The sequence below is a fragment of the Cyprinus carpio genome, chromosome B23 (genome assembly GCF_018340385.1).
Source record: "Cyprinus carpio isolate SPL01 chromosome B23, ASM1834038v1, whole genome shotgun sequence".
Taxonomy (NCBI): Eukaryota; Metazoa; Chordata; class Actinopteri; order Cypriniformes; family Cyprinidae; genus Cyprinus; species Cyprinus carpio.
In genome coordinates this window covers 6,961,445-6,970,404 of record NC_056619.1, presented here as the reverse complement: position 1 = coordinate 6,970,404, position 8,960 = coordinate 6,961,445, and the positions used below count along the sequence as shown (strand labels likewise).

At 37.1% G+C, this 8,960-nt stretch overlaps 1 long non-coding RNA gene across 1 annotated transcript; it reads left to right on the top strand.

The window, feature by feature from the left end:
* The first annotated feature begins 6,167 nt into the window (after window positions 1–6,167).
* Window positions 6,168–7,219, top strand: LOC109091637. The gene is made up of 3 exons (XR_006158267.1): window positions 6,168–6,663; window positions 6,934–6,992; window positions 7,080–7,219. It is a non-coding gene; the product is annotated as an uncharacterized LOC109091637 (long non-coding RNA).
* Window positions 7,220–8,960: the final 1,741 nt, after the last annotated feature.

Sequence of the window (8,960 nt, the reverse complement as noted above, 5' to 3'; positions counted from 1 at the left end):
AAGTAATTACACTTTATGAGCGCAAAAAGACTATGTTGTCTATAGTATTAATGTTGAGTAGTATGAATGTAATTTGAAAGTACTATATTCACCATCTTGTCATTCTCACATGACCTAATCCTCTCCCGTGGCCTCATGGGATAGTAAAGTGTTCATCATATGCACACTTCAGAATCTACTTGCTTTCTTTGCCTATTTTTATGAGTACTGTGAATTCAGGCATACTTCTTTTGTCACATCTTTTTTGCTTACTGTATAGTAGGGAAATATGCCATTTTGGATGCATCCTTAGACTTTTTGAAGTTTGTTTGATGGAAGAAAAAAAATCATGTTTGACACGTCATGCTTTCAGGGAGTTAAGATCCAACTGCATAATTGGAACATATCCAGGAAAACAGTAAAAACTGGAAAAAGCTATTTGAATCACAAACTCTTACAAGCTTGATATAATCTCAAAATTATTAATTTGATGCCAGAAGATGGCGACAGCGAGCCTTATAAACATGAATGAGCGGAATCAAGACAACATCTTTCACCAACAGTAGTTTAGATGTGATGTATAACTAAGATGTAAAATTTGTAATCTAATGTGACTTTTATTTAATCTCCAGGTCACAGTCATCAGATTTTGCATAACAAATGACCTCTAATCTACATAAATCCATTTTCCTATCGATTTCTTGTACAAATACACAATGAGGAAAGAGAAATTATGAAATCAGGACCCTGACAGCATTCACTTCAGGTTCAGGAGCAGATGTGGGAGCCAGCCGTTATGTCTGATCTTCAGTTTATGACATGAAACCATATGGGCCAAATTTTCACCACATATTTTGTCCATTAGGCCTATAACTGAAGGGAATTATGGATTTGTGTGTGTGTGTGTGTGTGTGTGTGTGTGTGTGTGTGTGTGTGTGTGTGTGTGTGTGTGTGTGTGTGTGTGTGTGTGTGTGTGTGTGTGTGTGGTTAACATTTGGTTTAAAAACAGATGTTTCTTGCTAAAATAATGCAAATAGCCAATATATTTGATTTTCTGATAGGAACACCTATGTTCAAAATACCCATACTTAATATAAGACAATGCCTTTACTAGGTGTCTGTTGCAAACTACAGTGTATGTTTTAATAAATGACTGCTCTGAATTTCCTTTTTGTTGTAGCCTTGAACATTTCAGCCAAATGAACTTTCAGTTATTATCTAAAACTGCACATTGCTTTCACTGGAGCTACATGTAATAGCCCCTTCAAAAACCGTCGCGCTCACAAAGGTAGATCATTCTGACACTGTAATTACCCTGGTACAGGAAGAGATGCTCTGACAACAGCAGTGCCTAATGTTAAATTTCACCCGAAGAGGAACAGTACATTGCCCACATGCTCGTGGCATTTCCAGACCCACCCGAGCAATATAAAATATGAAGGTCAGAGCTGCTTCGTTGGTTTTTAGCAGCTGGACTCCATCTGTTGATGTAATTGAACTATAAAATAACAGACTCTACATTATCAGCAAGGTCACTTAGCAAGAATCTTGACAGCACAAGTTCACAATTAAGCAAAAGTCTATTCCACAAGACCATTTTATAACTTTAAAGTCAACAAATATACTATTATAGAAAATATAGTTACTATTAAATATTTTATGCGCACTACATCAAAAGTTAGTCAGTAAGATTTTTTTTAAATGTTTTTGAAAGAAATCTCTTATGCAAGGCTGCATTTATTTGATAAAGAATACAGTAAAAACTGTAATATTATGAAATATTATTACAATTTAATATTTTTACATTTTAATTTTTTAATGTTGTCGAAGCTGAATTTTTCAGCCTCACTACTCTCAGTGTCACATGATCCTTCAGAAATCAGTCTAATATGCTGATTTGCTGCTCTGGAAACATTTACTATTATTATCAATGTTGAAAATAGTTGTGCCATTTAATATTTCCATGGAAAGTGTGATAAATTTGAACCCTTTGATGCACAAGCTATGAAAACCCCTTCTAATGCACAACATGGGTTTAAAATGACCCGTATTCATTGCCTATGTTATTTCATACTTCGCTGGGATTTTTTAAATCTTTTGAAATAAGTTTATTTCAGCATTTAAGATTTCATAATCTATAAATTCCATGATCCATGAATATTCAAAATACCTTTTTACAATGATCACAAAATATTATTTTTTTTTTTTTCTTAGGTTTTGTGTTACTACATCAAGTTTAGACACATGGGTCAAAAATGACCCATCTATGCAAGCATGAAAAAACAAAAGAATAAAGACATTCTGTTAAAATATTTTTTAGCAGTTATTTAGACCAACATATTTAACACTTTAAATGTTTATTTGCCACTTTGTAGGTCGCCGTGATTTTGCCAAGTAAGACGTGTTCCTGGATCAACATTATTGTCCAAAAATATAGACTTAACCCAATCCCTACCCCTAAACCTAACCCTACCCCTAATTTATTCCTAAAATCAGTGTGGATTGATAGCCGATTAACAAGGGTGTATAAGCACCTAACCCTGATTTTAAGCCTAAAACAGATATTTCCTGAAAAGTTATATCTCAATTCTGATTGGTTGATTGGAATGTTGTACTTGGTGAAATCACACTCACCCACTTTGTCACATATAACATAAACATATCACTGATAACCTATAACTCTGAAATTGAACTGTCTGTAGTGCAAATGCATCTGCATCTAGCTTCCTAGTAACCCTTAGACCTTGATTAGCTTGATCAGGTGTGTTTGATTAGAGTTTGAGCTGAACTCTGCAGGACTGTGGCTCTCTGGGACCACCCCTGGTGTAGGCTGTGATGGTGGTAACATCCAGCACATTGCACCACAGGCCACGGGCCACCTCCATGTTCTCTGCTTACATGGCTAGCTGCAAACCAGTTTTACTTAATCTATGGACTGGATCTAAGTTTCCTCTTCAGAGTACTCATCGGACAAGTCTTCAATGTCATCACAGAGTCTTCTCCATCTTGGAGAGCTGGATTTAAACCCACAACTCCAGATTGACCCTGTGGCACATAGTCTAGGTCATCAGCATCAGATATTACATACTCTGAATCAGGACTAAGAATTGCCTGATCTTCCTCATCATGCAGCATCTCTGTCATCTCAGTCATTAATCTATAATGTCTGGGATCAGCCAAACACTTTAGTTAAAGCGTGCATAACAAGCAGTTGATTCATGTATACACTGATTATATATTTTCGCTGTCAGACAGAAACCTTGCATGTCCAAAACCATTACTTTTCAGGAACACTGACAGACATAAAGGGTGACTGATTTAGGACAAAAAATAAAAATGATGAAATGTGGAGATACAAGGTTTCTGCCTGACAGTAATGATGTACACTGGTATGTAATAACATTACTTTGACTTTTATTTTGTTGACCTTTTTAACTTTAGCTAGCTAAAATAAAATGTCAACAGAAGCTAGCTAATAGTATTGGACATGTTTCTCTGTCTCACTAGTAATGGTCAAGGTAACCTTAGACTAACATTCAAATGTTATATCCAGTTATCTTTGACAATATATCAAATATTTTCTGTTGTTATAAATTATAAAATAAGACTAAATGCATCAATTATACAAAAGCAGTCATGTTGAGTTGTGAAATATGGGGCAGGTGAAAAAAAATTCTGCAGTAAATATGTTCCTACCTGCAAAAAAATATACAAATATTACAGGTTTCTGTATGGGTCATTTTTGACCCATGTGTGTAAAATTGATGTAGAAATACAAAAACAGTTGTTGTTGTTTTTTTATAACGTGAAGAAAAGAAAAATAAACATAATGATTTGTGGAAATCAAAACACACACACATACAGTGGGTACAGAAAGTATTCAGACCCCCTTAAATTTTTCACTCTTTGTTATATTACAGCCATTTGCTAAAATCATTTAAGTTCATTTTTTCCTCATTAATGTACACACAGCACCCCATATTGACAGAAAAACACAGAATTCTTGACATTTTTGCACATTTATTAAAAAAAAAAACTGAAATATCACATGGTCCTAAGTATTCAGACCCTTTGCTGTGACACTCATATATTTAACTCAGGTGCTGTCCATTTCTTCTGATCATCATTGAGATGGTTCTAATCTACACCTTCATTTGAGTCCAGCTGTGTTTGATTATACTGATTGGACTTGGTTAGGAAAGCCACACACCTGTCTATATAAGACCTTACAGCTCACAGTGCATGTCAGAGCAAATGAGAATCATGAGGTCAAAGGAACTTCCTGAAGAGCTCAGAGACAGAATTGTGGCAAGGCACAGATCTGGCCAAGGTTACAAAAAACAAAAAAAATCTGCTGCACTTAAGGTTCCTAAGAGTACAGTGGCCACCATAATCCTTAAATGGAAGACGTTTGGGACGACCAGAACCCTTCCTAGAGCTGGCCGTCCGGCCAAACTGAGCTATCGTGGGAGAAGAGCCTTGGGGAGAGAGGTAAAGAAGAACCCAAAGATCACTGTGGCTGAGCTCCAGAGATGCAGTCGGGAGATGGGAGAAAGTTGTAGAAAGTCAACCATCACTGCAGCCCTCCACCAGTCGGTGCTTTATGGCAGAGTGGCCCGATGGAAGCCTCTCCTCAGTGCAAGACACATGAAAACCCGCATGGAGTGTGCTAAAAAACAGAGAAATAAGATTCTCTGGTCTGATGAGACCAAGATAGAACTTTTTGGCCTTAATTCTAAGTGTGTGTAGAAAACCAGGCACTGCTTATCACCTGTCTAATACAGTCCCAACAGTGAAGCATGGTGGTGGCAGCATCATGCTGTGGGGGTGTCTTTCAGCTGCAGGGACAGGACGACTGGTTGCAATCGAGGGAAAGATGAATGCGGCCAAGTACAGGGATATCCTGGATGAAAAAACCTTCTCCAGAGTGCTCAGGACCTCAGACTGGGCTGAAGGTTCACCTTTCCAACAAGACAATGACCTTAAGCACACAGCTAAAATAACGAAGGAGTGGCTTCACAACAACTCCGTGACTGTTCTTGAATGGCCCAGCCAGAGCCCTGACTTAAACCCAATTGAGCATCTCTGGAGAGACCTAAAAATGGCTGTCCACCAACGTTTACCATCCAACCTGACAGAACTGGAGAGGATCTGCAAGGAGGAATGGCAGAGGATCCCCAAATCCAGGTGTGAAAACCTTGTTGCATCTTTCCCAAAAAGACTCATGGCTGTATTAGATCAAAAGGGTGCTTCTACTAAATACTGAGCAAACGGTCTGAATACTTAGGACCATGTGATATTTCAGTTTTTCTTTTTTAATAAATCTGCAAAAATGTCAACAATTCTGTGTTTTTCTGTCAATATGGGGTGCTCTGTGTACATTAATGAGGAAAAAAATTAACTTAAATGATTTTAGCAAATGGCTGCAATATAACAAAGAGTGAAAAATTTAAGGGGGTCTAAATACTTTCCGTACCCACTGTATATACTAAACTTTTGGACTGTGGTAAATAATTACTTTAATATTTTATTTAAACGTTTTCCCTCATTAAACTCATAATCTGCTCCTTATTTATAGTAAGTAAGGTTGTTGTTGTAGTTATGCTTTGGTATTCTGTGTCGGGGGTAACACATAACAAGTAATGTGAGTTACTTAATCAGATTACTTTAGTAACTAGTAAAGTAATGCATTACTTTAAAAATTTTAATATCTGAGTTACTTTTTCAAATAAGTAATGCCAACTACTTTGTTTTCCCATTTATTTACTGACAGCTCTCCTGTCCCATGTTGAGAGGAATTGGGACTGTGTGCAGAGGCACAAGGAATTCCTTCAACCGGAGGCTTATTCATTTCACTTTTGGTGTGAAAGGGCCTTTACAGTTACAGTTTGACACAGACCCCTCCACAGTTTCCAAAAATATATTAAATCTAAAAATATATATTGTTATTAAAGATAAACAAATAAATAAAAATAAGCAAGCCCAGACCAGGGGTGTATTCCAGAAAGCTGGGTTAATTTACCATCAGATTAACCCTGAACTCTGGGTTGATTAACCCAAAACCTGCTTACTCGGGGTATGTCGGTTCCAAAACACCTGTGTCGAGTTAGTTAGTTAGTACAGCTGCATATGCGAGGGAAAGACAATTGGCTTGGCAAAAAATAACTGACAGAGTAAATGCGTAAGTTTTTTTTATTACATTTTAAATATGCTTGCCTTTCTTTTGTTAATTTGCAAAGTTGAACAATTGTCTTTTTGAGCATGTGGCATGACTCGACAAGCATTTACTTTTCTCTACATCAGTTTCTTGAGAATACAGTGCAATGTATATTGACAAGAAGTATTTAGGCCTCTTGTTTTATAAGGTGTAATCCTTCTGGAGCCAAAAGAACTCTTTCCCAAGTCAAAATGAAACACAAAAACATTCTCCAAAAGGTAATATTTTATTTTAACTGTTGTAAGATCAATGTCTTAAGTTACTTTTACAGTATTCTTCCTATATAGCTAATAGAAAAAAGGCTGAGGCCCATCTAACTGGTGGGGGTCCACCTCCACCTCCTCTCACCCCATCTGAGGAGTTGGCTCTTTCACTTAATAAAGGTCGCCCTGTGGTCGATGGTATTCCAGAGGGCACTTCGTCAGACTTTGCTACCTCCCACAACAACTCAAGTGACTTGGTACAATGTAGGTATACCATATTAGTACTAATGATTATTTAGTCATACATTTGGACAAAACGATCATTAACTCTTGTCATTAGGAAGAAGGCTAAATGCTTCCCAAATGCAGTCATTGTTTCACTTGTGCATTATGCTTACATATTCTATTTTGCAGCATATGCTGTATACAGTAATCTGTTTTTTTTTTATTATTCTTTCATGTTCCTAATGCCTTTATTCAGTGTCTGTCATACTTTAGTAATTTACACATTGAGTATCTTTTTTTTTTTTTCAGTTGCTGATGGACGCATTGTATTATTGGATCCTCCTGAAACCACACAGTCTGTCACAATTGTTAGTGATGCATTTTAAGAACCACTTGCTTTTAGATCTTTCAGTTTGTCTGCCAGACAAAGTAACCTTGCATTTTTTCCACTCTAGGATGATGATGAAGAGACCACATCTGCTGTGACTGAATTAGAAAGTGCTGGGAGACCCACGGAGGTATGATGCATATACTGGACACTGCATAACTTTTTAGATGGAGTGAAAAATGTGTCATTTGTCCTGTGACAGAATCTAGCTGGTCTAGCAGATGAGGGTCCATCTACCTCTACATATAATCTTAGCAGTGTACGAACTTGTCCCTGGTTGTCCTTATTTACATAATGTTACTACTGTATGTGGCAGATTTTCTTCTTTAACCATCTTATTTATTTTGCCTTCCTAGTTGTCTGCAAAGGAGCTGTATAAGGTCCATCTATTAAGGCAAATTTAAAAAACTGACATGGACATGGACCTTATACAGCTTCAGCTAGAGGAGAAAAGGCTGACCATTAAAAAGGCCAAACTTGAAATAGAACTATACTGGAGCATCGCCTTAAGATGAGAATCATATGTGAACATGAATCTGTTTTTTTTTTTTTTTTTTTTTTTTTTGTGTATAAAGCAATAAATACAAATCTGTCATGTCTCTTTTGTTTCAGGATATGAAGAAATAGAACACATTAAATAAAGGGATTTTGACAAATCATGTCTCTAAGCATTCTGCCATCTCTGTGGTCTGCTAGATTCAATGGGTGTTGTTCTAGGTCATCTTCATCAGGACAGGTGGGATGCCTCTCTCCTCTTATTGTGGCAATGTTGTGAAGTACCGCACAAGCAACTGTGATGTCACATGCCCTATTTGGAGTGACCCTGAGCCCACGCAGACATTGAAACCTCGCCCGTGTTCTGCTGTGAGACAGGTTGAAGCATGTCTGTGGTCCAGGCTCAGGATCAGGGTAGGGTGTCATCATATAGGGGAGGCAAGGGTGTCCTCTGTCCCCCAGCAAGTAACCATAGAAGTGTCCTGTAATGTTTGAGGTGTTTTGTAAATGTAATAAAGACTACAAGCATTTGTCTAACAAAACGTACCCTGTTGAAATTTGTTGCACAGAGATGACTCTCTAAATATTCTGGCATCATGTACAGAACCAGGCCATTTTGCCTCAACATTAGTGATGAGGTAGGTTGCATCACATATTACCTGTGGAGAACAATAAGTTTATTATTTGTAACACCAATATTAAGGAGCCAAAATTAAGAAATGTCATTTAATTGAAGTAGATGACAGAATTTCTGAGAGCAAACCTGCCACCCTGTGGAATTCTTCTTTAATAAAGCGCACAGGTTTATGGCCAGGGAACTGTACAAAAGTGTGTAGAAACCGTTTCAGTGCCATGCATACTGTACGAACTAACCCTGCAACATAACCTGCCCCGGAGCAGGTTATCCTCAGAGAGTCAGTTGCAATGGTTACTTACATAAACTGAAAGTTACCTCCGTTTTTGGAACCGAAAGCAGAGGTTATCCGCTTACTTACTTCTAAACTTACCTGGGTAAGTCACATAACCTGCTTTCTGGAATACACCCCAGGTGACAAAAAGTTATGCAAAAAAAAAAAAACTGTTCAAATTCTTTCTGTAAAGAGTAAGAAATACAATTACTTAAGTTACTTTTTTGTGGTGTAATGTAATATCATAATTGTAATATAAACTTTATATTTAATATATTTATATTTAAAATTTAGAATAAGGTTGTGCAGAATGTGTGAATGAGAGGATTTATTGCTGTATATTCCCACATAAGGTCAGTTCCCTAAGGTATGAAAAAGGAAAGTCAATAAACCTCAATAAACGTTGACTTATTGCACTGTCAATGAAGGTTCAAAGAAACTTCTTGATTTTTTTGTATAGTTGTTTCTTGATGTTTCAGAGTAGCCATGTTCAGAGTCAGAGGAGGGGGCGTCAGTGAGCAAACACACAGTAGGGTCATGAGGTA